This window comes from Agelaius phoeniceus, chromosome 9 (assembly GCF_051311805.1).
Source record: "Agelaius phoeniceus isolate bAgePho1 chromosome 9, bAgePho1.hap1, whole genome shotgun sequence".
Lineage (NCBI taxonomy): Eukaryota > Metazoa > Chordata > Aves > Passeriformes > Icteridae > Agelaius > Agelaius phoeniceus.
In genome coordinates, this window is record NC_135273.1 from 20,837,778 (window position 1) to 20,858,538 (window position 20,761).

Sequence of the window (20,761 nt, forward strand, 5' to 3'; positions counted from 1 at the left end):
ACTACACAGTCAGATGCATTGCATAGAGATGATGCTATTCTCAGTGCTGAAATATTTACTTACATGTGGACCTGCTTGCTTATATTAGTTTAAAATCAGCTGGGAAAAAGTGCAAATTAACAGAATATAGAGAAAAGTATAAGGAAAGGAAAACAAAGAGAGACATTCAAGAAACTTCTCCAGGGCACACAGCAAGACAGTGTCAATGCTGGAGTCCTAAGACTCAGCATTTCTTTTATTTGGAGCTCCCAGCTCAAGAAGAATATGCTTTTATCTCTCAGCTCAAAAAATTGTAGACTCAATTCAAAATAATTCATACAATCCTCTACCTATTATCAGGTTTTCCACTCTACAAGTTATTCAAAGCTTTGGAATAACCTAGCTGTCTTAGCAGTGATTCATAAAAGCAACAAGAAAAATCATAAATAGTAACAATTATGGTTGATCTCATTTGGCACTGATGCCAGGAGGAGGCTGCCTGCCAAGGGGAACATTCCTTGCAAGTTAGTCCTACAATGTGCTGGCAGGCAGCAGTGCCTGGAACCAATCCGATGTTCTGCTTAGTCGGGCTGCCCCCAGGGCACGAGTGAGACAGGGCAACACAGGGGTGTTTCAGGAAGCCCTCAGGGTGCATGGAAAGGAGAGCATTCCCTCTTTCTGGACAAGGGAGGCTTTGTGATAAGTGGAAGCTTTTTCTCAAAGTTTGGGAGTAAGATACAGGAAGAAAAAAAATCACACTAGAGAGGTCAGGCTCTGCTACTCAGGAATTTGTTTGCATCTGTTAGCAAACCTTAAACTGAACTATTCTCTTTAATTCAAAATACTGTGTTTCACAGAGAGGAAAGTGCCAAGTTTTTAGCATCCATCTCCATGATAGAGCCAACAGCAAGCACAGAGGATTGTTTCAGGATTTAAAGGCTATTGTAGCTTTTGGACCTGTATGCATCATTGTGTACTGCAGGAGGAGAGGCAGTTGTCAAGGGATTTAAAACTAAAGCAAGTCCATGTTCAGTGCAGTTCTTTCTGGAACCCAAAAGGTTCAGGGTAATTCCTTTGAACCCTTGTATTCCACCACAGAACAATGCACCTACTGTGTTGAAGGCTGAACCACCTCTCTATTTTTGATATTTCCTGATACGTTTTTAATATCTGGTAAGGATAGGATGTGTTTACCTAGGAATTTAGAAGCAGATTAAGAAGTAGATGCTACCAACAGACCACCTTACTAGAGTACAGCAACTATATGAGTGCTTTAAAACACTTCATGAAGTTTAGAAAAAAATTAAATATCTTGCATTTCATACTGTTCATGGTAGCTGTGAATATTTTTATTTCTCACTAAGCAAGCACAGAGTCTCTTATCCTGACAAGTTCAGGTAATTTCAGATTCTCTCAGATACCATTTCCAGCATAATTGATTACTTTTAGCTCTCCATGACCTTAAAAGAGTATTCTAGGAGCAATTTCCATGAGTAGCTGAAAGTTGTAATTTGTTCAGTAAAAGATGGCAACTTCTGCTGTTGAGAACTTCATGAAAACATATATTATGTTCTGTGATGCTCTGGATTTTCACTAAACTCAAGAAAAAAAAAGGAAGAAAATAATCCCTTTCATGTCACTATCTATCTTTAAATTCAGCTGAATTAATGATCACCATCTTGATTCAGTAAGCTTTAAGATAAAGATGTGGACACTTCCTAGAACATCTTTAGTATCACTGAAACTCTGTAGAACTCCCCAGATTTAATAACAATACTTACACTTTCTTTATTTATACTTTTTTTTGCTGTTGAAATCATCAAAGGTCTTGGTTTCAAGCTGAAACAAAATAAGAACTGAAAATAGAAAAAAAGCTAATTATAAAGGAGAAGTAATTTTTGAGAAGTTTAGATAGACACTTAGAGCTTGAAGTAGCTTGGTGCTGGCAACTCTCACTTTTCTGCAGTGTGATAGTACAGAAACAGTGGCCACTTTGATTGCCCAGGTCTGGAAGGAAGACTGCAGTGCCAAAGTCTGCTGAACATCTGAGAGCCCGTGGCACAAAACTTTCTTCCACCATCTCAAAGCCTGTTTATATGAAGCCCTGACTATTCTGAAGGCAGACACCTTATTCCATTTCATTGCTATTGTCCAGTATCCCAGTCTCTAGTTATGTAACCTTGAAAACCATTAAATCATTTCTCCTTTGTTGAAAGGACATTCTGCAAGCCAATGTTCAGCCCATGTTTTATAAGTGCAGAATTCTTTTAAGCAACACATCAGATAACCTGACTCCATGCTTTATGTCTTTTCCTAGAAAAGATGATTTAAATCTATGCAAGCAATAATATTCTTTAGTTATTAAGCACATCTATACCTGAAAAAATACTAATGTATGCTGGATGATGTTGCAAAAATCTTTGCTTTAAAAAATTTCTTTGCAGTTATCAGTATAATCTTAAATACAGGAAGAGCCTTGAAATGCTTTTTTAAGTCCTAAAACCAGAATATTTTAAGCATTTGGATAGGGATGTAACCCTCTTAAGCCTAAAAAGACAAGGATTTAAAAAGACTGAATAGCTCAAAGGATTAGCAATGAAAGACAGACACTTTCACATATAAACTTGTCTGGGTTCATCTAAATACAACAGTTACTGAAGTCACTAAATTAAAAGAATGTTTGGTGGTTCACTGGAAGCAAGTCTGTGGCTCTCAGCCCAGTTTCTAAAGAAAAGATACTCATCAAAAACATGCCTCTATTTGGCATTCTGGCAAACTGGGTGCTTCAGAAAAGACAAAGAAATGAAAATACACAGAGCAGTTCTCTTACAATAAGATATATTAGTGGCCTAGCTAGAAGCATGGTGGGGGGCACAACCTCCTTTTTTTCAATTGAGGATATGCAATGCAATCCATAATCCAATAAAAGCAGATTTTTATAGTATTACTAATGCAGATTTTTCTAAAAACTTGTAATGTATTCAGTAAGTGGGAAGGAGAGTTCATGTGATTCACCACTGAATTTTTCATTTCTAAACCTAAACTCTGTTTACACCACAATGGGGCTTACCATTTTACATTGCTGCCGAGGGCTTTCTTTTCTACAGCCCTTCCCCACAGAGCTGGACCTGAGCAAAGCTGGACTCCTTTCTCTCAGGAGCACACTGGGAATGCATTATGCTTTTATAAGACACTGCTGTCCCACATTCACAGGGGACACTGATGGGCCTCAAGTACTTCAGCAGACACCGCTGACAAAGGCACTGAAGTCACTGTGATGAGTCTGGACCAGAGCTGCCAAGCCAGGGGGAGAATGCAGGTCACTGCCCATCCACGTGGGCTGAGGCAGGGGAATTCCACAAGTGATCAAATCTCTTCTTCCTCAGCTAAGCAGCCATCAGACAAGACTTTTGCACTCAGTATCAGCTCAAATTTCTTCATAAAGTTCCTCAGTTTTGTAGGCATGCATTTCTTCAAGTGTTAAAAAACAAAGCTAGACACTGGGAAAAAAGCAAAATTTTCAGAGAAGCTACAAATTAATAGTCATTCCTCAAGCAAAAAATGAATGGAGGGAGAAAATTACCTTTTTTCTCAGATGACTTCTTATATATAAGCATATGAAATTCTAGAAATGTTTACATGGCTGTAAACTTACTGTGATCAGTAACCTCAAAAAGATAAGCTGCATTTTAATGAAAAATAATTTTGTACACTGTTTTTTATCAAAGCATCTATGGACTCGATAGCGGGTACTCTCTATTCATTAGCCAGTTCTCAAAGTGATCAAATTAATTCTGTGCCTAGAAATCAAATCATGTCCTCATGTAGGTGTTATGAATACACAAATGCATAGACATTATCAGACTGTTTGCCTCTTCTGCTTTAAAAATGGGGAGGGACATGGCACTCCAGAGCATTCCAGCTATAAATGCTTTCTGTATATCATTGCATGGTACACTTGCACTCCCCAAACTCAGGCTGGTGGTAAAAATAACCCTCTCTTGAAGAGCAGACATTAAGTTATCTACTAGGGCTTCCACCTGTTAACATTTTTCAGAGAGGGGCCCTGTCTGGAAATAACTTTGTATTTCATTATGAACTCTATGTACTTTACTGAACAGAACCAAGATGTGACTCATTGCTCTGAGCTGTGTAAATACTAAACCTGTTTCAGCCATGGAGGCTCAGATTTGCCTGAAAATAGACAGACATCACAGGTGGAGCAGAAAAGAGACAATAAAACCCGTGTGTGTGTGGGTGTGGGTGGGTGTTTTGGAGAGGGTGTGAGGGGTGTGGGGGTTTGGTTGTTTGGTTTGCTTTGTTTTTTAAGGACTATTCCTAACCAGACCTATGAACACTAGTGAAAAAAGTTGGAATCTTTTATTCCTATAGTACTTGCACATCATATGCCACTCAGAGAATGTGCTCTTTATTCTGGCTCCTGATTGAATACCAGGACGGCAAACACAGTCTTTACAAGGGTTCTCACATTGGGTCTTTCCTAATCTGGGTTCCTAACTTGAGTTCTTTACTGCAAGGAATTAATGAACAAGAAGAAAACTTTTCTTGGCTTTCACTATCCAATCAAAATATGTAGGAGTAGCTGTCAAAAATAGCATTTTATTTATAAGCAGATAAGATTTGAGGTAGGTACCAATGTGGAAATGGAGAGCATTCCAAAGCCACTTCATAATTCCTTCTGAGACTTGAACTGCACTATAAAACAGTCATTTTAAAAGTATGAACTCTCTTCAACCATCAAATGGCCTGACACTTCAAAGAAGTATTTCCAAAAGCCATCATAAAGATGACTGATATATTCTATACAAGTTTAGCTATTTAGCCACCACACAGCTTTAAGCTGGAGAAGCTAATACAGCTTCCCTGACAGTATTTGTTACAGAAGCACTGGAGGACCTTGAAGGCCCCAACAAAAACCAGGAACTTCTGCAAAAGTAGAATTCATATTTATGAACTCCAGCATTCTGCACTGAAAAGCTCATTTCCCAAGCTGTAATAAGGTGTGTTTTAGGAGTCACCATCTGTGAGATCATTAAGTCTCAGAAGGCACCAGATTACCAGTAACTTTCTTTGCAATAGATTTATAGACATAATCCACAGTACAAAAATATTTGACATTAAATAGAAGAAAATTCTAAATCTCTTGCTGGGCTGGTGCTGGCCACTAATAAAGATAAGCCCAATGCAAAGTAAATACAGTAATGAACTACCACATTTAATGGGGACAACAGAAAGTAAGTTGGATCCTGAAAAGTCATGTAGTATTGTAATTAAGAGTAGTCTTTTAATTAAGGGTTATGGCTCGAACTACTCTCTGGGGTTTTAGAATTAGAGTGCCCCATTCCTGAGCTTTTCTCCCCAGAAGAGATACAGAAATTAGGCATATTAATTTTAGAAATATTAAATAATTAGAAAACATATTAAATAATTAGAAAACTCAAAAACTAGTGTTCAATTAGTAGTAATACAAATGCTAAGACAAAAACTGAAATTGTAGCCAGAAAATCTTAATGTTAAATTAGCTGAGATGAGAAAATGACCTAAACTGATGTAATGAAAGCAGATTTTTCATCAGATAATAATCAATCAGACAAAATTGTGCCTCTCAAAACAAAATCCTGACAACAACACTCCAGCCATTAAACAAAAGGCACTACTGAGTATCTGAAGACAGTGCAGACACAGGGGAATTCATTTTAAGCTTACCTAGCTGACCACGGACTTTGTGGGTGTGAAGAGTTCTCTGCATTAGTATTCAGTTTCAATGCCTCTTTTGCATCACCAGTGTCAGGTCCAGGACAAAGCTACAGCCTAAGCAATACAGATGTGGGTGATGAATTTGTTTCAGACTGTGAGCTATTAACAAGAAGATTAGTCAATGGGTTAGATGGGTGTGATGATACACAGGGTGTGAAGAAAGCCTGTCACTGAAAGAGTTATGAACTGCATTTCTGAACAGATTAAGGGCGATCTGTTTTTAAAGGGGATTTTAAACTAGCTTTTATGCACATGAATTATTTTTACTTCTTTTCAAAAGTCTTTGCTTCATATAAATACTTTTAAGTGAGAACTCTTGTCTCATTCACAATGAATTGCACACCCTGGGGTGCTGCTCTTCAAAAACTTGACCTTGTCACAGCTCACATTGTTGCAACACTGCAGATCATTTGAAATCTAGGGCGCTGTTTGGTCTGTAAACCACAGTTACAGTTTCTGGCGTCCCTGCACAGGGTAAACTCACAAGAAACAAGGACAAAAAATAAGGTGAACAGAGATGACTCCAGGATGGAGAAAAGCACCTGTTTGCTTTCTCTGTTACAGAACTGGAAGTTGTACTGTTTCCTCTACCTCAGTGTCGGCAGGCCAAATTCCAAACAAAGGCAAGGCCTTTGTGTCTTTACAGATGACAACACATAAGTAAAATACATGTTTACACCACCTTACTGACTGTTTTCATAGTAACTTGATACAACTTCCACTGCAAGAATATCTGTGTTTCTGCTGGTCTTCTGTGTGCTACTTGGTATGTCCAGTTCTTCAGCAAAGAAAAAATTAATATTGTCCCACATGAAGTGGGCAGACTATTCCTAGAATTACTAGGGGAGATGGCATAAACGGTCTGCCAGGAAAAGTTTACAGTTCTACTCTGCATGTTGGGATAATCGTTAGCAAATGAGCTGCATTGCCCTCAACTGCTGCTCCTGTCAGGGATAAGTAAGGGGATAAGTTCACTTTTCAGAAAAATGATAATAGCAGTTTTGTAACAGTAATAGACAATTGTTACCAAAAAGCATGTTGGAATGTCACAGACTATAAAAATTCTGTCTGAGAGTCCTATGTGAGCTGCTTGTCATCTCCCAGAGTGTCTGAAAGCTTTGCAGATGCTTGGAGATATTCTGGAAGATGTTAAAACTCACCAGCAACACTCATGACTGAATGGATATTCCCCAACTTCCATCCACAGCTATAAAGCCTCCTATACATTACTTATTTCTTCCTGACCTTATCTATTGCTGAACTACTACCTGCAACTTCGACAGAAGAAGAAGAAATTTATTTGGTTCAAGAAGCTGGATTTATTTTTAACCAGACTAAGTAACATTCAAAGTGTTTATGTACACAGTCCAAGGGCAGCTCCTGCTCTGCTTCACAGCTCCCTCTGCAATACCCAGGAGCATCTCTGGACTGTCAAGAGTGTTTAAATCTAGACTGAATATGTTCGGGAATAATGTGCACATACCTAAAAATATTATTCTGTTCCATTAGTTCTGGTAATGTTAAAACAGGGAAATAGTCTCTGGATTTTTTTCCCTGGTCACAGAAGTCCTTTGAAATTCAGGGGTAAATTCCTTGCTCTATAACAGTATGTGTGCATTCTATTACTTAATTCAGTGACATGAGGATTTCAGTAAAGATATTTCCTTGGGTGCTTAGGACTTGGATAAAATTTTGCAAAGTTGGGCTAAGTACTAAGGAAATCTGGGTCAAATAATGGCTTATGCAGAAATTACAGAAGACCAAGGTATAAGCTGCACTTTTTTTGTCTTGTCTGAATATATATAAAGTTGGTAGCTTATATTAAGTACTCTTCCACATGTTCAAATGTTCATATAAAAAATTGAGAGATATGCAGAAGTCTTACAAGAGTATAATTTACACAGAGTAAATACCCCCCCCCACCTCCCCCTGCCATGTAAGAAAGCTTTAACTATGCCAAACATTTCAAGAATGGGAGCTCAGAGAAAAAGACACTGGCTAGGCATAAGTAGTATCACATCATCTCTAACTGAAATCTAACACCTATAGTTAAGAATTTAAGAGAATGGATTCTCAGCATGTATATTACTGGAGCCAGAGAGGTCAAAAGAATTAGCTTAAAATACCCAGAACTGGAGACTAGAACTAACAGTGTTGAACACCTTGGGGTGTTGTAACTCAGGTGCTTATTCACAGATGTATCCAAGACCATTGGCTAAAACCCATAATAGGATTTAATTCTGAGACCACTTCTTGACACCTCTGAGTCGGATGTGTAATTACCCTGTTCATGTCAAATTATGTAAAATAAAGCACAGAGACAGTGCTCCCAAGTATTCCAAAAAGAGGCAGTACAGACTAAGCCTAAAAATATGACTTAGCAATTTCAGGCACTACTAAAGAAGGAAAAATTGTTTATTTTTAAAAAGTCTCAGTTCCTTCTTTTCTAAAATAAGAATGGCCCATGCCAACCTCAGAAGAGAGTACCACAATTAGCTAATATCTAAACTATCCTTTGAAAAATACAGTGATGAATGAACTTGCAAAGCATACCAGTAGAAATAAGCAATATAATTACTTGCAGAGAAAACAGATAATCCACAACCATGGAGAATAATCTACCAGCAGATAAATAGATATTATTACTACTACTAAGCAATACTTCCAGTTTCTTAATAACTGTAAATTTTGGCAGCAAAAAGATAGGAGTATTTACTGTTCATAATCTCAAATCATTATGTTGTATCTGTATTTCTTGAAGATTACAATGGGAATTTTGTGAGCTGATCAGTTTTGTAAATCCAAATACTTATGAATGTCATTTTGCCAGTATGTGAATCATGCAGCCGGTGAAATCCCACCCTAATGGGATTTTCATGTGTAGGGGAATGAATGTATCTAAATTCTGAATTCAGCACTATTTCATGTCCAAAAGGAGTTTGCTTTATCTTCAGGTTACAGCAAAAGTAACAGTAAGAATTCACTGCCACATTATTGGGGTGAAAAGAACACCCACAGTCTCCTACCATGGGCGGGAATTCCGAAGTGGGGTTTCTTAAACCTTCCTCTGAAAGTGTCAGGACTGGCCACAGACTGATTGAACTTGGAGGGGTTAGTGGTCTGAGCTGTGACAACTGCTGCCTTCCTGTGGAATGCCTGTGGAAGTATTTGTGCTTCTAGGAAAATGTACAGAGGAAGGACTTTTTATTTCTCATCTCAAATGAAGAGATCTTTCTCTGCTTTTGGAATACTAAGAAGTCTGAACTCAGTGTGGCTGTAGGATGCTAGCTGGGAAAGAGAAAAGAGAAACAGCCTGGAGATTTTGATGATGCTCTGGAACATTCCATACACATACATATTCATAGATCATACATTTGCAGTAGCACCAGCAGTAGTACCAAATTACCTCTTCTCCCCACAGAAGCCATCTTCTGGCCATGGTACCTGCGAGAGAACACATTTCTAAGGTGTCAGCTGCCATCTGTTGGATTTTGCAGACCAAGGGGGCAGCGGCACTTTATTTCCCATGTATTGACCTGGTTGAAATTCAGTATACAGAGAACAGAAGGTGAAAGTAAAAAGAAACAGTAAAGTAGAAAGAAACAAAACTCCTTTGATCTAAGGTGTGGTGGAAGAGCCACACCCTAGATATGGAGCAAAGAAGCACACTTCTCCATTCAATAATTTTTATCAGCTGCATGGTTAATTCCCTGGGATGCTCCTACAGTGTCTGTATATTCAAATGCACTCAATGTAAGCCATAACTTAAGAGTATTTAACAGTTTATAGCAGGCTCAAAGCTCATTGGAGACAATTATCACCACTTTGAATATAACTCAGTTTATGTTTGCATGCACTTTTAAATTGTTTTGTTATCAGTAAAAAAACCAAATTATTTTATCATAAAGACTACTCCTCTCCTTAGGTCTCCTTTTTGTTCTCAGCTTGTGCCAGAGTTGAATCTTTCCTAAATGACTCTTTCCAAATGAATGTCATCATTATCATTGCTGTCCTCTTTTTTTTTTTTTTAACCTTTTTACCCTTTATTTGCTTTTATTTTTTCTTGACTTTTCTTGATTTATCTTTTTTTCCCCCCCAATATATAGTAGCAGCTTTAGATGTTATCACAAAATGATGGAGCCTGGGACACTATGGACAGGTGCTGGGCAAGATTCTTTACATAGTTTTTCTGGGGCAAGGCACCTCAACCCTTGGCCTCTGGCAGCTGCTGTTCTTCTAGTCCTGCATTTATTAAGGATGTCTCTCTCTGCATGTCTACACTCCCTGTTTTTCTACTCCTGGACCTCCCAAGTTCTTGCCTTTATGCATGTCCTGCAGTTCCCACCCTGGCCTGGAGAGACCCTGAGCAGAATCTAAGCCATGCAGATTCAGCCTGTTGGGCTGTTTGTGGGTCAGGGGGACCTAGCTTTTTTTGTTTGTTTGTGTGTTGGGTTTGAAGGGAGGTTTTTGTAGGTGGGTTTGGGGTATTTGGGGGCATACATATTTTTTTGGTTTTAGATTTATTTGCTCTTTTCTTAATGTTTTCTTAATGTTCTCTTAGAGACACAGGTCTGAGTTGCAACTCCGCTCCTTCCTATTTTGTGGGCAGAAAGAGCAAACGGCAGCAGCCAGGATGCAGTGTTTACTCTTCCTCCTCTGTGGTATAGCTTGCTGCATGGTTCCCTATGATCTGCTGGATTTCAGCACAAAGGCCATGGCCCCCCACTCACACAGCATCTCTGTGTGCACCCACTTGCACCCACTAGAGGCTTTGTGAAAAAAGGACATCTCTCACAACTATAAAATCAGTATATCTGATTGGGATTTTTGCATCTGTGATATTATTGTTTCTTAAAAAAATATATTCATGTTCTTTTTGTATTCACTTTTCTTGTTGGTTTTAAGAAGACTAACGACATTTGTTTGCTAGAGTGGAATAGGACTTAAATTTTCTTACAACCTAACCCCAAATGCACAAATTCAATTACCTTGTTATCTATTGTGCAGCTGTGATCAATGTCATGGACATAATAATCTCTTTCCTATTCCATGTAAGACAGACCTCACACAATGACATCTGCTCTTTCATTGGCAGGTTTATTCCCTATCATAACATGAGGCAATTGATTTTTATATCTCATCTTGTCACTGTACATTTGACATGCAATCAAAGGGTTCCCCAGAATATTGGAGCCCTTTCTATAGCCACTTGAAGGGCACTTGCTCTTAGGGTTTGAGCCTCACAAATCCACAAACTATGATTCTCTTTGTACTTCAGCTATTTAACTAACACTCCTGTATTTTGCAACAAGACAGTTAAAAGGAGAACCAGACTTCAGTGTGCAGTGGTGAAGGTTGCTATGTTTGTCCCAGGATTGTCTCAGCTGCAAGATTTGAAAAGTAGCTGTGCCACAGTGATTCTCTTCATAACCATCAAGGACCCCAATTAGTCTTCAGAATTGCAGTACAGAGCTTTCCTGACAACAGCTAGTGCAGCTGGCCTTCCCTGCTCAAACTCACATTTGGAAATACACTTAGCGATATTATTTTAAACTCTTCCTGAAAGTTATAGAAGTCCTGGTTTCCTACAGCAGCAGAAGGAAGCTGACATCCCAAGGGGTTTCTGTTGTGGACACATGAACTGTATGTACTCAGATATGTGTGTGTGTGTGTGTGTAACTTCTTAAAATGTTTGCCTCGGTTTTGACCCATGCTTTTCCTCTCCTTTATCATTAATTTGAAATTAAAACATAGAAAGCATGTTTCCTATGTTCACTCTGATTTCATGGACAAAACAAAATCTCCTTTCATGAAATCTCTCAGCTTGTCAAAGCGGTTCTGTCAGTAGAAAGCCTAAATAATGTTCCCAAAATAAATTTTCTGTCTCAGTCCTGTGTTCAGAATCTGTTTTCTTTACCTCACTTTCAGATCTAATTTTCCCAGGGTTTCTATTGCATTATATTCTCTCTGCCTTCGCTCCAAGTCTCCAAGAGAAATGCAAACCTAATTAAAGACACATGGCATTTTTAGCCTATATTAGTTAGAGACATTTTGATTGAAAATAGGCTTGCATGAAGCCATAGGAAGTTGTTTCTAGACTTCTTTTTTAGGAGACAGATGCTACAAGCTTACTCTCAACTTACATAAAGGAGTTGCAAGGAAAATATTTCACAGAGAGTGCCATAAATACTGTCAACTGGGGGGCTTATCTGCTGGAAAGTAACTCTGCAGGGAAGGATCTCAGGGGTCATGGTGGACAACAAGCTGTTCATGAGCCAGCAGTGTGCCCTTGTGGACAAGAAAGCCAAAGGTATCATGAGGTGCCTTGGGAAGAGCATTGCCAGCAGGCTGAGGGAGATGATCCTGCCCCTCTGCTCAGTCCTAATGAGGGGCAGCTGAAGCATTGTGTCCTGTTCTGGGCTCCCCAACACATGAGAGACATGAAGCTCCTGGCACAGGTCCAGCACATGGTGACAGAGATGATTAAGGGACTGGATCATCTCTTTAATGAGGAAAGGCTGAGGGAGCCGGGCCTGATCAGCCTCGAGCAGAGACCACTGAGAGGGGATCTCATGCATGTCTGAAAGTGCCTGAAGGGAGGGTGTTGAAAGGATGGATCCAGGCTCTGCTCGGCAGTGCTGGGCAACAGGACAAGAAGCAACAGGCAGAAATTGATACACAGGAAGTTCCACCTGAACATGAGGAAGAAGTTTCCTGTGCAGGAGACCAAGCACTGTAACAGATTGCACAGAGAGGCTGTGGAGTCTCCCACACTGGAAATATTTAAGAACTATTTGGATGCAATCCTGTGCAATGTGCCCTGCTTGAGCAGAGAGGTTGAACCAGATGACCTCACCCATGATCCCTTCCCAACCTTACCCATTTTATGATAAGCATGTTAATCAGGTGCATGGGAGTACATACATTAATATAAGTATTTATGTACATATATTTAATATATAATGTGCATATATTTAATATATGTACAATTCTTTTCTTACAGCTCGTGTTTTATGTGATAAAAGCATGCATGGCATTTAAAAGTTTGTTCACAAGTAGTCCCTGCCACATGACTAGATGCAAGCCCACTCCATGACCTGATCCACAGCTGTGCTTTTCATATCACTGTGCCCATGGTTGTCCACAGTGCTGGGATGGGATGACACAGCACACACTGTTTTTCCTCACAGTATCACTAATTATCAAATGGCAACTGTACTGTGTTTATACAATATATATCTTTGTTGCAACAGAGACGAGTCAACTCTAGGAGAGGAAAAGCTCAGTCACAGAAAAGAGGATGTAAGGGCAACAGCAGATAAGAAGTTACTTTCATATCACACATTATCACCCTGAAGTTTCTTATTACCCTGACACAAATTTTGGTCCTTCTTTCATGAGTAACCATTTCCCAGGAACAACATGAAGATGCCCAGTCAGGCCATGTGTGTCATCTAGCACAGTATCCTGACTCTGATGTTGGTCAAGAGCAAATGTCTATGAAAGAGTAAAAAAGAGGGGAAAAGAATAAAATAACAATTCCCCAGGTACATATGTTCAGCTGAAAAATCTAAAGCTGGGGATTTGAACTAAAAATAGTGTCTCTATGTATTTAATAGTCTCTGATGGGTCTATTTGTGAATTTGTAAAAATGGCTTTTGAATTTTTTTTTTCATAAAGCTTTTGGAATCAGTAACTTTTTTTGATGATAATATAGTGAAAATATATCTCTACTGAAGTTATAAGCACTTAACATTCAGAACCCTTTATTTTATAATTTACAGCTATATGTAGCACTTCTTTTTTTAATTCTTCAACTAAAGCCTGAGCAGTTTTTAGCATGTACTGGGAGGAGGAATCTTTAACATTGCAAAATAATTTTTGGACTCCATGATTATGTACAGGAATGGAGGCTGAAAAGAAACAAATCAGGCATTAGGGTTTAAGACTTTTGAGGCATAAAATATATCTGCCAAACAGCAGCCACACCTGTAAGAAGGATGTCTTCTTACAGAATAATGTCCAAAATCTCTTCAGGTAGGCAGAAACAACTTTATCCAAGTTGCTACATTCCTATTTTGAACAGCTCTGAAAGATAAGGGTTCATTTAGTAGCACTCCTGCTAAATCTTTCACTGATGGGACAGTAGCAGAATCACAATGACTCAATTTTAACATATAATCCTAATTTGAGAGACTTTGACTTGAAATTTAGGAGCCCTTTCCACTACAACTTGCACTTTTCATCAACCTGAAAAGTGTTGATGCTTTTACCTAATGACATATAAATAATATACTCTTATATGGACCACCATATGACCTTCAAAAAACTCAAATTCACTCATTGTTTAGACAGCGGAGTCAGTTCAAGAAATTTGAAACACACTGCAATCAATTCTCATTTTCTGACAGAACACAGGACAGTCGCTTTAAGGAGTTTAAAAAGAAAAACAGAATCTATTGCTCCACCTTCACCTTGACAATAAGAAGCCCCCATCCCTAAAGGTAGGCTTTTTTAATGGCATTTCAATTTGTAAGACCTTGGCTTAATTCCCCTTGTTTGTTTCTAAAAGCCAGATCTATCCTCATGCTAACAAAAGCTTCTAAGCTACGTCTACAATGCAGTGAACAAAGGTACCACTTGTAGAGAATTCTGTAAACAGCAGCCCAGTAGAAATGTGAACCACACTGCCCTCCCCTACTCTGTCAGTTGCTCTTGCTGCTTTGTCCCTGTGCTCTTTTGGCCTGTAGGTCACTGCTTCTCTATGTGCCTGGCTGACACACAGCTACTGCTGCTCATAGAAATGAGAAACCCCAAAAACCTGCAACAGCTAAATACAAGGCACTCTGCCAGCAATTAGAATCTGTTGAGCCTTTACATTTTTGGGGCTATATGTATATTAAAAGCTCTTCTCAAGCCTTTGAATCAGAATTTGCAGAATGTGGGGTATAAATATTGGTGAATTTATTTTTATTGAGAGAAAATGTTCTGGCAGAATTTCAACCAGACCTGGCACTGAGCCCCACTAATTTCCTCACAAATTTTTTTCTTCAGGGTTTTCCTGATTAAACTGTGATCCTAACAGATTGATATTGGCAGAGTTTAGATACACATTTGGATCTGGAGCAAGTGCACTATTACATACTTAAAAATAGAATTTAAAAAAATAGCTGCACTTCTGTTGTTCAGGCCCTAGACAGTTAACATAAACTGTGCTTCCTTCTGCAATCACAGTATTTGTATTTCATTCCATCACTCTGACTAAAACATGACAGCAGTTACCTTTCTGAACAAATTCCAAAAAGCTCACATAGTTCCAACTATTTTGTCCCTTGCTGTTCTGAGGATGTCTTCCCAGGCTACTACTGCTGCTTCTCTTCTCCCATATTTGGAAGTTGGCCTTCAGCATGGAGATCCCTTGTGGGTTTCTGTTTAAATTCCAGAGTCACTGTTGCACATTACCATTTCCTTCAGCTGATGTAAATCAAATACAGTATGAGTGAAAAATGTGAGTCTAGGCTTGGCTAACTGCTTTGCAAGGGGAACTGTGATGAAGGCAGAAAGTTTGTCTCAGGAGGCAATGTTTCACAAGCACAGCATGCTTTGCACAGTGGGACATTGCTGAGGCTGTGGCCCCTCTTTCAGCATCAGTTTGCACAAACTTTACCACTGAGTTGGCAATGCTGACACAGTATGCAACAGTGGAGAACTCACATGGAAAATATTGCCTGGCATCAGGGACACTTTTCTATACACAAAGCCCAAAACCAAAACAGGAATTTAATTTCACCCCTGGCATTTTAGGGCATTTGTAGCAAACTTAATAGCCTATAATTTTTGCTTCTCATCCTCCAGCAGCTTCAAGACAGCAGAACCCAAATAGCTCCTAATTTCAAAAAACACTAAAAATTTTATTGATCAACTGTTACCTTTTCTAAGTACACTGAATATATGATATTGTATTGCATATAATGCCTTAAATAGGAATTATTTTGAGACATTTTAACAGAACTAATAGTTTACAGACAAGCCCCTTTAGGACAGGATTTATGAACCTCTCACTCCTAACTCTGAATATTGACATGGCAATGTCACCTGTGGTATGGGGCAAAATGCCACTAACACTTGACACCTACAGGAAAGCAAGGCACAGCACAGGGATTTTCCCTATGGATAAAAGAGTCACAGTTTGATATTTAATAGGTAGGAATCTAGCTATAGAGGAGACTAAAAGAAAGATGATCATGTTTTCAGTAGACTGAAGAGATTCTAAAACAAATCACATGCCATGACAACAGATTTTTCAGGCCCAGCATGAATCTATGTCATTTTGGATTCTTCCCTTTGCAGTGGGATAAAACTCTCACTACAATCCTAATGATCTTTAAAATCATGAGTGCCAATGTTGAATACACACTGTCTTTCTGTAATGCCACTGCACTTTATGTGGACCAGAGAACAAAAAGGTTCACAAAGCAATCTTACAATGAGTCCCACTGAATTTTCCCCAAGTACAAGGTCCATTTATATGAAAATAACTGCAAGTTCAGGATCAGGAGGTAGGAAGAAGGAAGTATTTTTGCATTTGGTTGTCTTTCTCTATTGTAATTACTTGAAGCTCTTCTGAGACACTTGGAAGAGTTTTAGTTAATCTGTATTACTGAATACAACACAGATAAACTCAAAAGTACATCAAAAAAGTATATTTATTCTGTGGATTTCCATCTCCACTGTATATGGAGGGAGTCTATAAATTGATACAGAAATTAAGTGCTATCTACCATTTTCTCTTTGAAGCCCAATTGGGCCATTTAGTATTTGTTGATATCAGTAAACTCTTATATCTACTAATATATGGATACAAATCTTTAGCTTGCACACTAAACCAGATTATTATATATGCCATAAAGAATCTATGAAAATATTAAATATCTCTACAATTATGCAGTTAAAAACCAATCACATGCAGGCATATATAGAAAGAGTTCATTATTACTCCATGTAGTAGTTCTTAATTTCAGCCAGTGGCTTTTCAAGAAGCATTGCCCAGTCTAAAGGCTTTGACCTCTTAACTGTTGGCATCTCACCTGAGATATCTGTCCTTTTCAGAGCAAAGCACAACAGGGGAGGCTTAAACTGATCAACAGGAGTAATTTAAAACAGCCTTCTCTTTTAAAGGAAGTACACCAAGCCCATACAAGAAGTTGGTTGCCACATCTCAGCTGGTAGATGCAGCAGCTGAGTTAACTGCCTGATGACAGCTGAGTTAACTGCTCTCACAAAGCCTGTACTTGAAAAGGAATCACGGAGCAGCAAAGGCCATTTAAAGCCAAACAAGAACATCCACACGTTGTTTAATAGTATTAACTTAAACACATTTGACATCTTCAGTTTATCTGCCTCAACTTCCTTGTGTCCATGTGTAGAAATGACCATAAATATTAGCCAAAATCCCTATTTGCAAAATTAATGCTTAGACTATTAAAATGGTCACCCACTGTAAATAAAGCACTTGGATTGTTTACCAGGTAGTCAATTAAACTGACAAGCTCTGAGCCAGTATAGGAGTCAAGCTCCTGAAAACCACCTGCTGCTCTATGAAACACCAAAGTCTGCTGTAGGTTAATAGTAACGTTAGCACAAGAGTAGAAAGACTTTTTGTTTGCATTTACTGGGAAGAGACTGTATAATTTTAACTGCACATACACTATCATGTGTTCTTTGCATGTACATATTTTCACCTGCAATTTTTTAGAAGAAAAGTTGAAAAATGCTTTTTTGAACCTCATCCCTAGTTAGCAATTTCTAGAATAAATACACAAAAATATGTATTTATTATGCTTACCTTTCTTTTCTACATGTTTCATGTTCTTAAAAGCATTCCTTGAATTTTGTTGTTACAATTGTTGTGATACTTACTCCACAATAAACCGCTTCAGAATGTGGTGTAGTTAAAAAAAAGTTTTGGATTCAGTGCAGTTGACACAGTAACTGAGAAGATGAAAAAAATTAACTACATTTGCACTCGCTTTCCCAGCAGAACTTGTAGCATGAAACCCTTTGCAGGAGACAGGGAATTGGTAGCAGCCTTCTCTGCTGACCTAAGCCCCACTATGTCTGCACAGCAACAGAACACAGCTATAGAAGGGCAGCTGGGAACCAAGTGGTGTTGTACGATGAAACAAAGTTTGTATTATGGAGCTGGATGACAACTGTGATGTAAATTTTCCAGTTGTAATAGGCTGCTCCCATCTAGCTCAGATAGTGAGCCAGTGTATAAAAATTCTGAAGTGTTGGTGTCATTGCAGTTCCTAGAACACAGCCAGCCAAGATGCAGAACTAAACAGAACCTAACCTGGTTTCATGGCAAAAGTTATCTAAATAATGGCAAAGCACATTGACAGGCCATTGTGGTGAAGTTACATTGTCAAACACCTTAGTAATCTGCTCTTTCTTTCTCCAAGGTTGTAATTTATTAGGCATGAAATTTATTCCTCCTGTGCCAGTCACTTACACACTAGAGCTATCAATGTGGTAATACTGTTCTACAACAAACTCATGACATATTTAAAATTTATGTTTAAGGTGGACATTACCACAGAAAGAAAAAAAAAACCTTTTAACTTAAAATTCAATCATCCATTGCTTACTCCTTAGATTACCCAGTGAATGCTTGATAAGAGGGAAATGCAGAATGTCCACTGACCGACAGCAGCCTCCAATTCTCCAGAAGCTGATAATATGGACTCTAAATTTCAACATATGCTTAACTCTTCATAGGATCAAGACATTTATACAATCCAGTTTATGCAATTTATGAAAATAACATTTCTGTAAATTTCCTCAGGTAGCTAAATAATTAGTTTTTACTCAGAAAAGTTAGAAACTGGTGCAGTAAAGGAACAAGATCAGATGATTCCAGAGAAAAGTGATTAATCACAGACAAGTGTATTTGCCTAGAAAGCATAATTGTTCTCTGCTGTGGTACCTAATACTGAAAATAACTACTGTAAAATGGAGGCTAGTGCTTTGAGCTAATCAGACACATTCACTTCCATTAAGTGTTAATACTATCACAATACCTTATAACTGCAGACAACTGCAGGTTCATGAAACTCTTTGCAAATAGCTCAGTTCCACTGCTCCCACCACCTGCAGCTGCAGTGCCATGTACCCTGAGAATGGGATACAGAACCCTCCAAAAGACACTGTAGCTGAGGCTGCATTGCAGTGACACATTTTGTAAGCACACAGTGTCCTCCCTTTCTCCACCTAAGCCTTTTTCCACCTATTGCTTCTGTATTCATGCATCTTACCTCAGTGGAAGTAAAGAGAGAATTTCTTTGCTTTGTTAAAAGACCTGTGGAAAAAGAAGACTTTATTTGCTCATTTGGGTCACAGAGATAGTATGTCCCAAACGACAATGGAGATTTCTGTAAGCAGAAGAGTCCGCTGACATCAGGTTTTCTGCAGAACTGGGTTTAGCTGCACTCACCTGAGTTTGTATGACATAATAAAAGACACGGAAAGATGTTGTCATCTTATTTCAAATCTTCCATACCTTCTCAGTGATTTCTCATGGGCAGCTCCTCACAGCACTGACTCCTTCTTCACAGCACAGCCAACAAACTCCAACACTCTCCTCACCCAGCTACCCCACTCTTTTGTAGCACTCGTCTTCTTATTGGACACAGCTGTGGCCTGTTAAGGGCAGGCCTGTTCCTAACCTTTGGTGATTAGTACAGCTGCAACTCCTCAGGGGTGAGACTACCTTCTGCACTATCTTTATTTTCTTACATTCTATCCCCCACAGAAAGAATACCTTAAAAGCTATTCCTTTCACTCTAAACACATTAATTTATTTGAGATGCTGGTCACCATTGTCATACTAATAACAGATACTACTTCTTAATAACACTAACAGTTTGAGTGTGTAGAAAGAAAAGGAGATTTTGCATCCCTTTGTTTATTTTGTTTGATGTGCAATACCATATTGGAAGAGGACAAAAGAAATCACATGTTTCCATCCTGGGTTTTATAAACAGAAAATATCAAATCTATCATTACTTTCTAACAATCTACTAGGACCCAATGAATTAATAACTAATGTAGAACCTGGGGAAACAACATCATAGTAAGAAACAGAAATTTTTGAAAAAAGTACCTGCCTCAAAGCTGTTACTCATATGACATCAATGTGACAGCTGTGAATACTGCAAAGGAAAGAGAAAACTTTGTAAATTTCATACTTCAAAAGAAAAAAAGAACCCAACAACCAGAAAAGCAGTGTTACATATATTGCTGTTAATTGCATGGAATTTTGCTGGATGTGGCTTCAAAAATTAGGCAGCCACACCAACAGCATGGAGGACATTTCAGCGATGCACATGCAGTACAGTCACATAATGCAAAGAATAAAATTTCGGTTTTGTATGGGCAAAAATTACACCAATATAGGTGAAATAGTGAAACAAACTCTTAATACCAATACATCCCAAATACAAGTAGAGGTTTTGGTCCTGTAGGCAGGAAAAGTTCCAGGAGGCCACCAAAAATTTCCATCTGTTCTGTATTTTAGTTTGCCTGTAGTAAGTGTACCTATTTGAGCTACCAGATCAGCCTTTTATAATGATCAGATAACACTTTTTCCTTAAAGTCATATACATAAACATGCATATTTCAGCCATAAGTCAGTACACACAATCCTAAATCTAAAGCAATTATTTTTAATCAAAGAGGTTCACTAATGTGCAAGTCCCACAAATGACTAAATAAATAGGATTTATTAAGTTTGCATACTTCTATAAAACAGAATTTAGCACATTATCACACATGGACTAATTGCTTTTTGCAACTTCCAGATCCTGCACACTGCTGTCCAGAAGGATTTTTATCTATTCTCATTATTACTGATCCACAGTATGTGAAAGAGGTACTGCTAGGCATGTATATGCTAAAAATGGTACCTGCTATACAGTCAATAGCAATCACATAAGCTACTCTT